Below are 16,671 nucleotides of genomic sequence, written 5' to 3'. Positions count from 1 at the left end.
TCTGTCTGCTATCATCAGATCTGTTGTAGACTTCAGTGAGTGTTTTAAAACTATTAGAGTATATATGTTGCTGGTGGAAACGACATTCTTGAGTGGGTCTGCTGGGATAGAAAACTAAGCCTCAATGAAGAAAACAGACGCCATATTGCTTCCTTCCTTCAGGACATCTGTGTCTCTAAGAACTGTGTATTTGATCAATTTAGTTGCACTAAGCAATGCAACTTTTCTTTTTTGTCAACAGTTTGAGTATAAATAAACTTTTTTGGAATGCGATGGATAATTGGAATAAAAACTGGGTGGTAGTTCTGAATGTGTACAGTTGGAGCACCCACAACGCTGAGGGATAATTGATCCACGATGTGTAAATATAAAAGTTGCAGGTTAAAAAAACTTCTTTCGGGACTTTCTATCACATGATCTTCATCATAAGATGCTGTTCGCTCATTTTTCCTTTGCCTGCAGGTGATCAAACGTTTGTATATCCTGTTAATGTTAAAGACTAGTTTAAGGTGGCTGATGGACAGCTGGATTTTTCACCTTTGGGTTTGGAATTTGAACTTCATTATTTTATAGAAACATTGTAATTGCATCAGTCATCTGTTGAATGTAACAATCTTTATTGTGTAGCTATAAATGAGCGTAAACATGTAGAACTGGTGTGTATTTCCTAAAAGCATCACATGCTCTGGGAGCCTGTCTCTTTGAACACCCGCCCCTTTTAATCTGTCTGCACACAAAAAAAAAGAAGAAAAATTGCATGCTTTCAAACAGATATGCGGAGCTGTCATCGAAAAACACGTCAAAGAATTTTGGATTTTACACACGTGGCTTAAGGTAGTGAGACCGTTTGACATCTTTGTAACACAGGTAATTTCAAATTGTCACTCAAAAGAAATACGGTGAATAAATCAAACTGATGCAGTGCCATTTGTTTATGCCTTTATGTGTGTTGAGTTTAATAAGGCTGTTGGTGATTTGAAGTAGGATGAGTGACGGCTCTAACCTTTTTTTCCTCTCACTCCAAAATTGGCCATGCTAGTTAGTAGTAACAGTAGAATGATGTAATTTCTTATCAATTCTGTAATATTTTCAAAATCGAGATGCAGTCCTTGCAGCTACGAGTGAAGGTCGCCTCATTTTTGAATATATTGTTAATTAAGATTCCTTTAATTTATATTCTTTCTTTCTTCAACTAAACTCTGTCCAATCAGCAGAGTCCATATGCAAGTTTAAGATAAAGCTAAAACTCTTTCATGAAAACCAACACTTAAAAAAAATATATGCTATATATGTATGTGTATATATATATTGAAAATTCGTCTTCTTTTTTTTTTCAAAGAAACTGTGTCCTGACATGTGTGCTAATCCAGATAATTATACCTATGAAAAGTTTTTCCTCTGCCAGATACAATAAAAGCAAACAAGCCAGTGATTGTAAACTGTTGATTTTCAGCACAAGAATGAGATATCAAACCTAGCTCGAATAAACATTTGTTAGCACAATGCCTTATTGTGTTTCGGTGCTATACAGTAACGAGAGCAGTTTGCTTCGTTTGCTGTTTCACTCTTGGAGTATTATTCAAAATAGGATTCAAAGCTGTTAGTTGAAATAATACTTGAGTTCTACCATGATGTCATCTTTTTGTCCTATTAGAATATTTTGTGCTCACATCAGGTCAAGCCAGGTAAGCGCTCGTCCGACTGTATGTCAGATTTTTCTGCCCTTTGTCGCCCTTATCCTCCATTTTTTATTATTTCATATCAGAAATAATTATATGTTTCAATATTCAATCTCTCCCCTTTGCTCTTTTTCTTTCACTTTCAGCCTCACCTCAGTCCTCTCCGCAGGCTCTCCTCTTCCACTTTCCTTTCGATTTCCTCACCCTCCTCTCCCCCGCTGCCCTCCTTTCCTCTCCCACTGTCTTCTCCATCTCTGCCTCCCTCTCCAGCTGAAGTGCTGGCTCGACTAATTAAAAGCCTTAATCAGGATTCATAATTAGGTCTAATCAGAGCCTTGTACATCATCCCCTTGCATTCCTCCTTCGCTGGTGGTGAAGGCCGAGATGCTTATGAAATAATTTTGGCAACGTAATGCGTCCAAATGCGAAGCTGGGAGCGAGGCTTCAGTGAAAAGGAAAGAGAGAGGAACATGATTAGGACCAGGCGGCTGATTGCTTCCCCCTCCTCTCCTCCTTCCTCCCCCCTCTGCTTCTCGACTTCACACATTTAGATTTTCTCTCCTCCTCTCTCTCCCCTTACTATCTTTCTGCTATATTTTCCTTGTTCACGTGTGTGTTTGTGTGTGGTGCCCTCATGACAAGGCAGTGGTGTAATAAAGCAGACAGCCTACCAGATTACAGCTCCCTCCTCTAACTCCGCCGAATCCACCTGCTTCATTATGGCTGAGGCCGCAGCGCACTAAACCCCGCAACAGCCTCGCCTCTCTTTACTGCCTTCTGTCCACCTGAGCTCTCATCTGTTAGGATTAACACCCAACACAATACAGGACACGAACAGAAAATAATTATACTGTTCATTATGCACAAGTCCTCGGCATAGCTAAGACCACAGCCTCTTGTTTTATTACCATGTCTCCGTGTCGCTCTCATCACCTCCATAAAGTAGCAACATGATCCCACAGCAGAGAAGTTGCTCCTTTTGAATTTCACTGGTGTGTATCACTGTAGCTCATAGAGCTCTGACCGTGCAGAACATTTCTCTTGCGCCTCAGTGCGAGTTTCCTGCCGTCTGAATAAGAAATTGTTGAGGGAAAAAAAAAAAGGCTTCCAAAAAGAAACAGCGAACAGTGGGTGCCTGAGAAAAGCTGCACAGGACATATTTCAGTATGGAGCTCATTCTGTCCTCTTTGTCTGTGCTGTCAGATGCAGACCATTTAAAATACATATACCAGCTGCCCAGGTACGTATTCACGCTGCGCTACACACATGTAATCGCAATTATGATGACAAGGATTTTGCAGTGAGCCATACAGAAATTCGTCAAAATGATGACATGCATTGTTCAGTGCCAGCTATTAGGCCCATAATGGGATGGTTACCTTGACGACCGTGAATCAAGCGAGGTAGTGCAACAGGATGAGGGTTATTCAGGGCAAAGAAAAAGGAGAATTGGTGTCATTTTCTGAAAAGGTTGCTTTATAATCAGAGGGTGCCATGTGATGTCCTGCAGGAGCGGCTTGTGTACGAAGAGAGGCTTGTCACATACACATTTGATTTGATTTTAACATCATTTATCTCACTCTTTTTTTTCTAAAATTAAGAAAGTATATTTTCGAAACGGTAGTCTTTCTTTATCCGTCTTTTCTGGTGCAGCTGACGAAAGGACGCAGCTGGAAAGACAAAACAGGAACTTGTTTACACCAAGCGTTAAATTGGTTAAAAAAAATCTCAATCAATTTTTGATTAAATACCGGAAAGTAAAGCAAAATGTCTCCCAGGACACTTTTGAAAAGGTCACACTGCTGTCTTTGAGAGATCTGGACATTTATTTATACTCGTTGGTTGGTTGGTTGAGAGCCAGCTGTTGTGATCGGATGGACTGAGATAGTAGGAAAGGGATTAAAGCAAAGACTGAGGGATGGATAGCAGCAGACAAACAGACAGACAGACAGACAGACAGACAGACAGACAGACAGACAGACAGACAGACAGACAGACAGACAGACAGGGAGGGAGGGAGGGAGGGAGGGAGGGAGGGAGGGAGGGAGGGAGACGGACAGGGAGACAGACAGGGAGACAAAACAGACAGATGGATAAACTGACAGACAAACAAACAAGGAGACAGATAACATCATTTCATTACTTTGTAATAAAGTCCAAACTATTTGAATGCCAGTTAGGGACCAAATGCATCTGTTCTCAATGAAGAGCATCCATCCATTATTTGTAGCACTTATCCCGCTTGGGGTGGGATTGAGTCTATTCCAGCTGTCATTGGGGGAAAACAGGATGCACTGCCTGCTTGGACACTTTGCCAGGGATGTCATTTAGAGACAAACGAACAGGCACACTCACTCAAGAAAGGTCCCTGCTTGGCTCAGGATTCGGACCAGGAAACTTGTCGAGGTGTGGTGTCACGACCATTGCTGTAGGGCAACCACTGTGTGACAGTGCAGCCCCACTGAAGAACACATTTTAAGACTGGATGTGAAGAAGCTGTAACGAGAGTTTTCATAACACACTTAATATAACTTTACTTATGTCCAATGGTTAAAAAAAAGAGAGAGAGAGAGAATATCCCCTTTAAAAACACACAAAAAAGAAGTTGTTAGGGTGACCAGGTGCCAACAGGCCAAATATGGAGTATGAATGTGGAGCTAAACCCTCAGACCAAAGCATGTTTAAGGCCTCTGAATATGTGTGTGGTGTTTATATGTTATGTTTGTATCTAGTCTACATTTTTTATGATGCAAATGGTGCAGCTGTGTAACATCATATCTTTCTGATCTGTTTACCTTATCTATTTGGTATCCCTCTTTTGGTTTCAGGAGGATAATATCAATGGATTACTTTTTTTGAAGTGAGTCTTGTGAGTCTTAAATGCACTTTGTCACTTCAAGTCGTATTCTCTTCAAAAAAGATAAAACAGAAGACTCTGGGGCCTTAACCCGAGGGTAAATATTTTTCCTCTTGCTGTTGGGGATGCATTTCCTTTAAGTGAGTTAAAATGACAGAAGTTGTTGTTGAAGCTTTCAACAGTGATAAGGGTAAAACCGTTAGGACGCTGTTAGATAACGATGATCACATTTTTTCATCCTACATCCTAAACAGATGTTTTAGTGATCATGTTTTCTAGTTAAAAATAACATTTAAGAAAATAAAGACAAAAAGTGTGCTTCAAGATAAGACAAAAACTTTGGAAAATGATCTTTCTCCGAAAAACTCTCTATCCATTTAATGTAATCTAGAAGATTATAAGAGTTAGCATATACTGCAGTAGCTGCACCATTTAAGACAGAACCATTGATTGGCTGAAAGGTTGTCATGGTCATCAACAAGCATACAGAGGAAAGATCAAAAAGGCTGAGACCCTTTTTGAACGAAGATAGAAGATTTATTGCGACTGTGTTAAAGGTTCATGCTCTTTCCATACTCAAACATCAGCTATCCAATGCGGATGTGCTGCCAAAATCGTAATGAGGAACCAAAACTTGCTTGCTTTTTTTGTTTGTTTTTGGAAGCTTACTCAAGATTTGAAAGTTTGAGATTTTTGCCCATATGGATTTTGGATTTTTTTTCCTGGAAGCTGGCAACGTTTGGATAACACTTCTGTATAAAAGCATTATGTGCATGGGATTTCATTATGTGACAACAGTGCTTCTAAAGCAGCCCATACATGCTCCCTTAGTGTATTATTATCCAGCCTATGTGTTATTCTTTTTGTTCGGTGTTTTTTTGTTTTGTTTTGTTGTTTTAGCACCAACTGAAGGATTTTTGCCCTCAGAATTTGTATTGATGAACTCACTGCCTTTAAGCAAGAAGGGTGTTGGTGCAAGGCAGGATTAGACACTAATAAGTTGGATATCATCACCAAGCCCAAAGCTACTGTTGGATGCAGCTCCATTTCATACCTTTTTTTATTTTTTTTTACATACAGTGTATTTTTTGCTTCAGGTATGGGAAACAAAAGCAACGCTAGAACAAACTTTAGTTGCCAGGAAAAGAGCTAAACTATAGACAATGTGCAAAGTACAAACAGGCATGTGAGTGACGTTTTAAAGCTCCTGTGAGGAAATTTCCACTGTTACTATTTTGGCATCCCAAAGCAGTAGCACTTATATCTTTGCTTTCCATGAAAATGTGTAATTAGTGATTGTAAAGAAAAAATCTCCTCCTGGTTTCTTAAAATAATCAGGCCTACATCATTTATTGAGAATCTTTGCTGTGGAAAATGTAAGAAAGGCACCTACTGTCAGCAATCACTTTGTTTGACACCTACCCTGCTGCTGCAGTTTCACTCATTAAAAATAACAATGTAGAAATAATAAATGTAGTCCCTGATGGTCTTGTTTGCTTGTGTAGGTCATAAAGATGCTTAAACCTTAATCTCAGCTTGTTTCATAACCAGCTCGAAACTCCTCACAGGAGCTTAAACGACTTCAAGAGCTGTCAACCAGCCCACTGTTGCAAAATAATGGTGAAAGGACTGTCCTTATTACCTTCTTGTTTTTGCAACAGGGTTCTGCAGAGTTGGAAAATATGTACGTACATTTAATATTTCATCTTTGTGATGTGCAGTTTTCTCAGCTTCATCCCACTTTAATATAACATGTTGAAATAAAAACAGAATCAAGAAGTTTGACATATTCACCAGGTCTAACTAGCCAATAGGATACACGTGTTAGCTTTTCTACCAACTTGCTTTTTTTTAACATGCAAGCTGAATAATGCATCAATAATGTATTAATCCAAAGGGGGCCCTCTTCAAATCCAGTACATTTATTTTCATTTGTAACCAGAGTTTTGGGGTGATTCCTCCATGCTTTAAGTTTTGATTCAGGACTCTAAAGCATATTTCAATTTTGGTTTTGTTCCTTTTCCTTTAACATTCTGAATACTTTTCTTTTAAGGAATGGCAGTGGCTCAGTGGTGGAGACGATTTTCTATCAACCAGAAGATTGGCAGTTTTATCCCCAGCTCCTTCAGCCGCACTCTGCCGAGACCTTCAGCTAGATACTGATCCCCAAATTGCTGCTGCGTCAGAATTGAATGACTGCTTATGAATGGGATTAATTAATACTGATGGACACTTTACATAGCAGCCTCTGCCGTTTGTGAATGGATAAATGGGTGAACGTGAAGTGTTAAAAGTGCACTGAGGGAGAAAAGAGCTACAAGTCTTTTTTTCCATCTGTGATATTGATAAAATATAAAATACAACATTTTAATTAAGATATAGATAAAGCAGTAGAGCTATTTCAGCCTAATATTTGAATGTGTTTACTCCTAAGTTACTGCACTTAAATACAGATCAAACAATGCTCCTTAATCCTCTTCAATATTGTCCATATTCCTGACACTTTCTTAAAATTTCGCTACAATTATGAGAATTTGTCCCAATTTTCCTGCTGTTACTCCTTGTTGCATTTCCCATCGTTGTATTATTGAACATGGAGGCCTCTCGGGTTGCCATTTCATTCAGCGTCGATGTGTTTTTACACTGAATTATTCACGTTAGAATGTTCAACATAACTCCTTGCGTTGTTGGTCCCAGTCCCATAAGTCCCGTAAGGAAAAATCACAAACGCTACACAGTGTCTAAAGGTCCTGCTCAGAATGGGTGCAAAGTGTGCATGCAGGTTTATCTGTATGCGTTTCTTTATTACTCATCACAGCAAGAGGGAGAGCAATGAAGTGAATCTGCTGATCAGCTTCACAAGGCAAAGCAATCCAGCAGTTTGAACATTTAAATGTACTTTTAATAAATGCATGAGGGCTGCACCTGTGGCCAATTTGGAATTTCAGTGAAGTAATATTTACAAGCCTCTCTGTGTACATCTTTAGACTTCACGCTGGTTAAGGCTGAAACTAATGCAAATTTGATGAATGCAAACTGAATTAATGCATGTTTGCTCTTTCCCTAAACACACAAGCATACTTCGACTAAACGGCATTAAATGTCTTTGCTTGTTTTTAATTTAACCTTTGTGGTACTTAGGAGTAGGTAGAGGGACCAGAATGGAACCATGACGTCAAAGATAGCCAGTGCCTGCTTCGGATTTTTTTTTTAAAATTGTTAACACATGACTCACAGCAAGGTGGTCTCACAGCCTCTTGAAGTTACGCACACACACACACACACACACACACACACACACACACACACACACACACTTTGTGCAGCTGTCTGAGCAGTCATTTCCAGGGATATTAGAGGCCTTCTAACACGGTGGGCCATTAACAGCAGAATAATATCACAAGTTGACCCTTGACATTCCTAGCAGCTTATATCTCCGTGCTGATAGATGCAGGCTCTGCATATAGCACTCTGTTCTGGGAATGAACTGACATGCAGGGGAAAGAGGGCAAAATCCCTCCATCTTAAGCCTCGCCGGAGCGAATAGCAGAGCGGCTTAGGAGCGAAGGGGGGTGTGGGGGTGTGGGTGGGAAGAGAGAGAGACAGGGACAGAGAAGCTTTGATACATGGAGAGAGAGAGGCAGGCATGATGGGATAATGACCCCCCTCTCCATTTCAACTCTGTCACCCCATGATGGCGTTTCATGCAACAAGATGACATCACCTGTTGATCTGGAAGCAGAACTGTGGTGGAATATTATACCTCTCTCACTTCTGTTTGCTGTTTTATACATTTTTATGCTGTCCACGCATGCCACTCTTTTGGCCTTTCATTCCTTTGCATTACTCAATTGCTCCCATTTTGCTTTTTCCTCGTTTCATACCAGAATTCCCCTGTTTTTCATTTATCTTTAAATTTATTGCTGTGATTCCCCGAAGACTCTCACAACCTCCACAATTCCAGACGTGTTGATAAATGAAGCAGTAGCACTATTCATTTGCATTTCTCATTTATTCTATTCCCCACCCCCCCTTGTGCCTCATAGTTTGACCTTTTACCCCTTACCCTTCTGCCTTACCTCCCTTTCCCACATTATTTCGACTTCCTCCCTCCATCTATGTGCCCTTAAGCGGCGGTGAAACCAGTTTCCCATGAGGCTGAGTGGCAGCCTGACCGACAGGCTACCTGACTTCATCTCCTCCACCCCTCCCTGCCCCTGAATTTTCCACCCATTTCCCCTTCATCCCAACACCCGCAGATGACTCAGTGCCCACCTGCCCTGCAGCGATCATCTATCAGTCAGCCTGAATCACACACACACACACACACACACACACAATGGATCCCTATGTGTGCTCCTTTGGATACACGCGTATACAGTAAGCGCTGTGAAGGACTAAAATGACAGCTTCCGCCTTAAGGGACAGCCTGAACTTCTGCATGCACTTTTGTGTACGGGTGTGTGCACATACTCAAAGGTGTCCGTGTACATGTAAATGTAGTCATCACCATAAATATGTATGATAATGCACGGGGGGAAAGATGGTGAATAAAACATGTGAGCAGGTGATGGGAGCTCGACTCTACTCTTTATGGAGGTTAATCTCTGAGGCCGTTACCTGGCCGTGAATGTCGGCACCTCACAGATTGCACTCAAATGCCACTGTGCTCTGATGTTGTTCTAAAGTGAATATGTGCTGTACCACATTTCCTTATATTAGGAATGACTTAAAAATATAAGCAATATTAAAAAGTTTTGCATCCAACCTTCACTTTAATAAAAAAAAAAAAAGGACAGCCACAAGTAACATTATATAACTTCAAAACTTTATGAAGGACATTTATGAACAATTCAACTACTTTAAATTCCGGATACATCCCTCATTTGGATTAACTTGTGTTTGTTGGTTGAAGCATGTAAATAACCAGCTTATGACCCAGATATCTCTCAGTTATGAAAAATCTGATTAACATATCTGGGATACAATTGTATTGGCCTCAAAAGTGAGGCAAGAATGCATATACTTCACTCCTCTTTTCACATTATTTGTATCACCTTAATAAGGTTTTGGAAAATAAGGTACAAAGGTGCATGCCATATATGATAATTAGTCAGTAAATGTGTTGACTGAGTCGCTTGAGGAAGAAAATGAAATAAAGCTTCCTGAAGACTTTCTTAAAGCTTATCTTGATTTCATAGGTTTAAGACTTTGTGAAATTGCATGTTTATTCAGAGCTATCATTATCTTCCTTATATATGTAGAATTGTATTAGAATTGTACACTCAAATATCTGAATTCATTAGAAATGGACTTCACCTATGTAATATCTTTTTCTTTGTTTCTTTGTTGTCTTCTGACATTACTTAATATTTCCATCAGTAAACGAAGCCAGAAAAATGCATAATTTTAAGTTTGCTTGGTGTCTAACAGACTCCACGTGTATTGTTGTTGCCGTGGAAACACCAGATGTTTCGTTAAAGGCCGCTACATAGGGAAGCGGGAACTGCGACTGATAGCTCCCGCACTATTGCTGTATGTGCTGCTGTGATAAACGAAAGTAATGTCTGATACATTTATTGGTCAGAAAACATATTCTCTTGTTCAAGTTTGTTTCACCTAGTAGCCCAATACACAAAATGATAAGAGTAACAAGTTCTTTATATCCAACTAATTGAATGCAAACAAAGAAATTAAAAGAACAATATATAACTCAAGAAAGCAATATCACAGCCAGTTTTTAAAATGGGTACTGCAGTCCAATTAAAAAACATTGAAGAAATCTGCCTCCCCCCGCCCCCTCCTCCCTAGAGTTGATTTTCAAGTAGGTGGCAGAAACTGAAGCTTCAGTGTTTAGCGAGCTCTGCATCAGTCTTAAAACCATTATACTTTCGAACTTCTCTCGATTTTTCAAAAAAGACCTCCAACATTTATCCCAGTTTTACCATGTTTCTTATTGTGGAGCTTTTTAGAAAATTCAGAGGCTTTTTTAGGTTGGGTAGAATCAGTTCTATCTCAGACTGTTTCTCTTACCTACTTTCGTCGCTTTAACACCTGTTGGTCTGCAGTATGTCTGGCAAATCGAGGGATCATTTCTAATCTTAGAAAAAGCACATACTAGCTGCTGCATTGTTGAACAAAACAGCACTTTAACAGATTATAATAGCATAAATTGTGTTTTTTTATTTTTATTAACAAAAAATAACCATTTAAAGCTAATGTTCTTGAGATACTTTGCTTATCATAAATGTATATAAAGCCATTGGTAAATTGCTGTTCAACACTGATTATCTCAAATGGGGCAGATTTCATTTAGGTGCTGTGCTCAGCTGCAGTCAAGCTGTGTTAACGAGAATAAATCAGTTCCTGAAAAAAAAGTACAATTTTAAGTGATTTAATTAGCCATAGCAGCATTTCAACATTTCTTACAATGACTAAATGAGGGAAAGCTAATACATTTTAAGACACATTCCCTATCCCTTGAAGAGAAATCCTGATTGTAACCTTTTTCTCTCGTGACCTATGCTGGTCAAGGTTTCCCTATTATACTGAATTCTCTTTGTGACTAATCTCAGCAAGTTAAAATAAGCCGTTGAATAAAGTGAACATTACAGTATAGCACATCTTTGCATTTCCCCTGCGCCCACAAAAGCCTCGCCGAGCTGCTATCATTCCACTTTATGCCTTGTTGAGTTTTATTTGTCAGTCAAGAGGAGTAGTTACATTTTGGTAGTCTTCATTACCGACACACTGCAGTGTGTGGGAGTTTTTCACTCTCTTTATCAGACTAAACATCATCCCCTTCCTGACATCCGTCTCCATGTCTTAATGATGTGCCACACATTTCTTTTTCTATAGGGAACCAAATGGAGGAGATAGCTTCCCAGGTATTTTTGTCACAGATTTTACAGGCTTTACTCGTAAACATCTCGAAAGAAGGAAACGACTTAATAGCTCTCCCAGACAGTCTAAATGTTCAGATCTAATTATATAGGCTGCCAGTGGTGTAGTGGAGCCTTGAGATGTGGCTATACTCTCAATTTATGCCAAAAACAAATTTGTTTTTGTTTTTAAAGTGACCTGTGTGAACAATGACATGTAAGACTACTTTTGCACATTTACATAAAAAAAGGGTCTTTACTTTTTGTACATTGTCATGTCACTTCAGGAAGAAAGTATCACTATGAAATTAACATTAGCTACAGAACAGGTGCAGATGACAAAAAACTATAGACTACAGGGTGAGACAACTACATAAATAGGCATTATTTACACACCGATGGCAGAAGCTGCTACTGTATGTAAAGTGGCCATCAGTATTAACTTGTCCAATCATGCACCACTGTCAAAGCAGTGGGAGCTACTGAGGGTTAAGTGACTTGCTCAAGGACATCAAACCCTGATTCATTGGTCGAGAGATGACTGAGCTGCATATTATTAATGACAGTTAACAATATATTTTCATACTATACTTGATAAACTTAGTGTTCATTGAAATAGTCCATCAGCCAATTACCTAGCTAGCTATTTATTTTTTGCTCACCCAGTGAAGACAATTAAATGAAATTCATCACACAAAATCATTCTCGCACAAACCATAGAACTCTGTCATCACTTGGTATATTTTGGACAGGACAGACACAAATCACATAGTTTAGAGCAGTGGTTTTCAACTGGTCGAGCCTCAGGACCCAACATCAACTTCTTAAAGGTCCCATATTCTGCCCTTTTGGGGGTTCATATATCTAATTTATTTGTCTACTAAAGTACGTTCACAATCGCTAATGTTTGAAAAAAGTGCATTTATTTTCAACTCTCAGAATCCCCCATGAAGAGAGAGAGAGAAAAAAAGGCTCCCCACGGGTGCCAAGTCTGATCTGATTGGTCAGCCGATTTGCTCTCTCGAAATTGGTCAGTCGCTATGTTCTAAAATATTTCCCCTTTTACCATATTGGGAATGCTACAGTCAGTCCAAGGAGTACTTGTGCTTGCTACAATGAGCCACTGAGCTTGGATCAGTGACGTCTTTTGTCTTGTGATATCACTCCACACATTTTTAACGAGGGGGGCTAGGGATCAATGTGGCTATTGCTACTGCTAACAGGAGATATAGGAGAAGCCGTGTTTCTGCAGAATTTTTTGGAACAACTGGAAAACACACTAAAGAGAATTTAAACCAGAAAAAGCAGAATATGGGACCTTTAATGAACAATCATGACCCAAATATTCAATCTTTTTCATCCAATCAGATTTAGCTAATGAAGTACGGACATCAGACGGTAGAGAACTTATGACTGAACAAGGAAAACTGAACAAAACAGAAGAGCTTCATAGTCTTTTTGACACTATCTTCTCTTCAAGGCACAAGCTGCTCTGAGACCCACTTTTGGGTACCGACCCACCAGTAGAGAACCACTGGTTTAGACGAGTGTGATAAGAGACAGAGGGAGAACTCCCCATAGACCTGCATGAGACAGTGTAATGAGTAGCCAGGGTTTGATACAGTTTGCTCCGTCTCACTAATGCATTCTGTTGTAGATATTTTCCCAGCTTGCCTCCCTCCTTCCTTCTTCCCTCTCCCGGCTTCCTCTCCGTCTCTGTCTCTGTTCCAGCCTATCAGACATGACAGTACCAGCTGGCTGCTGGCAAACTCACAGCCAGAGGATATAGCTTGTGTGAGTGTGTGTGTGTGTGTGTGTGTGTGTGTGTGTGCTTGGGTGGGTGAGGGGTGTCAGCCTATCTGTCTTCTGAAGGTGTGTGTCCGTATTTCTGACAGCCTTAGGTGCATTTGTGTGTATGTGGTTGCGCGTGTGGCACATTATATATGTGATGCGTCAAAAGGCGAACATGTTGATTTAATGTCATGGAGTCTGAGCCTGAGTGATCTGAGTCACAGGTGTTTGGCGGTTACTTGGGGTGATGAGAAGAGCAATATTTAATTCCTATAAAGATAGTTGTCAACACTTGCTTGGAGCAGCTGTGTACTCTTGTGGGTGCTTGGCATTTGCTTTTCTGCCTGAGTCACTGAGCACATTAAAAGCCACTTATTTGCTTTCCTTGCTGTGTGTCGATATGAGCCCATAGAGGTGTGTACCTTTGCTTTTGTACTTGTGTGCATTTGACACAAGTTTTAGTAATTTATCGAAATGTCTCGGCAGAAAAAAGGTTGAGAGACAACCTATTTCTTCACACACAAAGGAAATCAAACAACTACTCCGCCATGTCTTGGCAACTCGGGACACATTCACAGGACTGGAGGAAACATTTAAAGCTTATTGGAAACATCCATGATGAACAGCAGATGTGTCTGTGATTTTGGCCCTGTTCAACATGTTCACCTTGACCCCCGACTGCTACTGATCCTCCTCACCTTTCTACCGCAGCCCCCCTCTGTCCTCCCCTACATCGATTAAATACACATACTCCCTTCTTTCCATCTGTCCAGCCATACCTCCCGTTGCCTTCTGAAGTTTTGCCCTAGATTCAAATCAGGGAAAAAAACACCCCAGTCAGGGGACAAACTCATCTCCCATTCCCTAAATCCCATCCAAATGTGTATTTTTAGATCTTCAGTTAAACAGACCGTAAGATCCTTTGTAGCTGATTCTGTATTTGCATTGTTCAGAAATTAGTGCTCTGTATTTTTATCTTCTTTTACTTTTGTTTCCTACTTTAAATACTTGTTAGTATTAGTAAACATGTTGGGATAAAGGGAACACAAAAGCATACTGTTTTTTAAGTGTCATGCATATAAATGTAAAGATCTGGTCAAATTTAAAACTACACTAATCATGTTTAATGCAAGAAATAATTCACTTCCGGGAAACATTAAAGAAATCTTTAAAAAAAAAAAGAAAAGAGTTAGTACGAATTAGAAGAGTGTGTATTTCAGGGTGCTGGGTGGACTTGTGGAATGGGTTTGGTGAGGCTAAGGCCCGACCAATACTGGATATTTGGTTCTGATACCGATATATTGGCCGATATTTGCCACTGATCTATCTTCGATCTGTAGAGATAGATAGTCAAACATATTTTTAGCGTTGATCCCTCAAATATAGTTATTTAACACTTGTGGAAAAAATAGATAATGAAGAAAAGATGGTCACTAAACTGGAAAGTAACTGCTCTTGTGCATCACTGCTTGACAGTCTGGAGAGTGATGATTCTTGTTGTAATCTATAGAGCACACTCTGCTGGAGAAACAGAACTAGCTAGATCAATACAATGAAATATAAATCAAATATTTTTGACTTCTGACTAAATCTTGTAATATTGGGGCATAACTCTGATTAAAGTAGCCGATATGGATAGACGACATTATCGGCTGATATTATCGTCTGGACGATTTACCCGTCGGACTCTCGTGAGAAGTTCAGAACAGAACACATATATAATTCAACTAAAAAAACTACACAAAAAAAAGAAGAACATTTTTGTGTTAGGGTTGTTCCCATTCATTTTGAAACACTGGGTGGATAGTAGGATTGTAAATACATTGGGGTTCTTATTTATATATGTATTTATTTAAGGGGAATAGAGTAAAGAGGGAATATTTAATAATAATAATAATAATAATAATAATAATAATAATAATAATAATAATAATAATAATAATAATACATTTTTTTATGGGTGCCTTTCAAAAAACCAAACAACACCTTACAAGCAGAGTTAAAAAGATAATTTGTATTTTTTTCTTTTTATTATATTATCTTTTTATAATCTTATTTTAATTTTGAATAAATAAAGTCATTCATCCATCAGTTATTTTTTTAAATGAAAAAAAAAACAATATTAGAAGTTTGCTCCAAATGTCATGGTCCCAGTGACCTTTTACTAAAATGCTGGGATTTTATTTGTTCCCTGTTGGTTTGGTTTAGTTTGGTTTGGATTGAGCCAGAATAAAGGTGAAGTTACAGTACGTTTCAGTTAAAGTCAGGGTAGCAGTTAAGCAGCTTGGCCAGACATAAAGTAGGAGCCCTTATTTGAAAGAAACACAAGGGAACGTAACGTAAACCAACAGGACTCTAAGTGCCAGTCCAGACGAGGTCTGAACTAGCTCTCTGGTAGCTGAAATGGGCCAGATGACAGACAGGCAGACGAGAACTGATGAGAACAGAGGCTCATATGTTACATGCTGTGTGTTCTGTACAGACTCCAAAATCTGTAAGACACGGGGGGGTGAGTTACAGTGTTGGAAAAGGGATAAGGAACAGAGGAGTAGGAGTCTGGGTGAAGGAATGAGAGGAGGTGAGAAGAAAAGAGGAAATGGGTTGACAGTGAGTAAGAGGAGGTGGGAGAAGGTGGTGGAAAGGGAAGGAGAGGAAAGAGCGCTGTGGGAGGGAAGTTTAACATATTCATAAGAAAAGTTTCAGATTTAGTTTTAGCTAGGTTTTATGATTTAGATGTTCTGTCTGCTTTGTTATGTGCTATAACTTAGAAAAGTAACCTGTCTTCCAGGAAACACAAGAGGAGGAAACAAATATGTACCCCATAGGCAAGAGGTATACAGAGGTAAAAGCTCAAACCTGCTAAAAGCCCAGTGATAAGACAGAAAACAGGAAGCTATTGTGTGAAAAGGAGTCTAAAAAGGCAGCACTAATGTAGTGCTAAGTGAAATATCTTATTCTGCCCATTCTGAAAAAAGCAAAGAGGAAGTGACTGGAGAATAAAATAAATGTGTGGAACTGTGAAAGTGTGTTGAAGAGAATAGGGCACGGGCGTGTGAATATAGCTCTAGGCCACTTGGCAATGGTCATAACGGCTTTCATTGTAAGGTGTTGATTCTGTTGCTGAGCCCTTGAGCCACTGGCGTTTAACCCGAACAAACAGCTAAGAACAATGGCTAAAAGCCGCATGAACGGATAAGGTGTGAGGTGAAATGCAACATTTACTGCCCACAACCGTGACATCTGGAGCTGGAAAACTTAATCAGAGCTCCAGGCTTGGACAATGTGCGGAGGAGTGTGGGGGAAAACAGGGCGGGGATGCAGGTGGGCTTGTGTGGGAGCAGGGTAAAAGGTAAGATGTGGAGGTGCATCGTGGGTAAAGTGCATCCCGTTATAAATCCTCTGATGCACAATCCGCTGACTGAGCCGCTTCTCGGATTCTCTCCCAGTTCCCCGGGGGACTCGT

Source organism: Symphodus melops, assembly GCF_947650265.1.
Source record: "Symphodus melops genome assembly, chromosome: 20".
Taxonomy (NCBI): Eukaryota; Metazoa; Chordata; class Actinopteri; order Labriformes; family Labridae; genus Symphodus; species Symphodus melops.
This window is presented reverse-complemented; position numbering follows the sequence as displayed.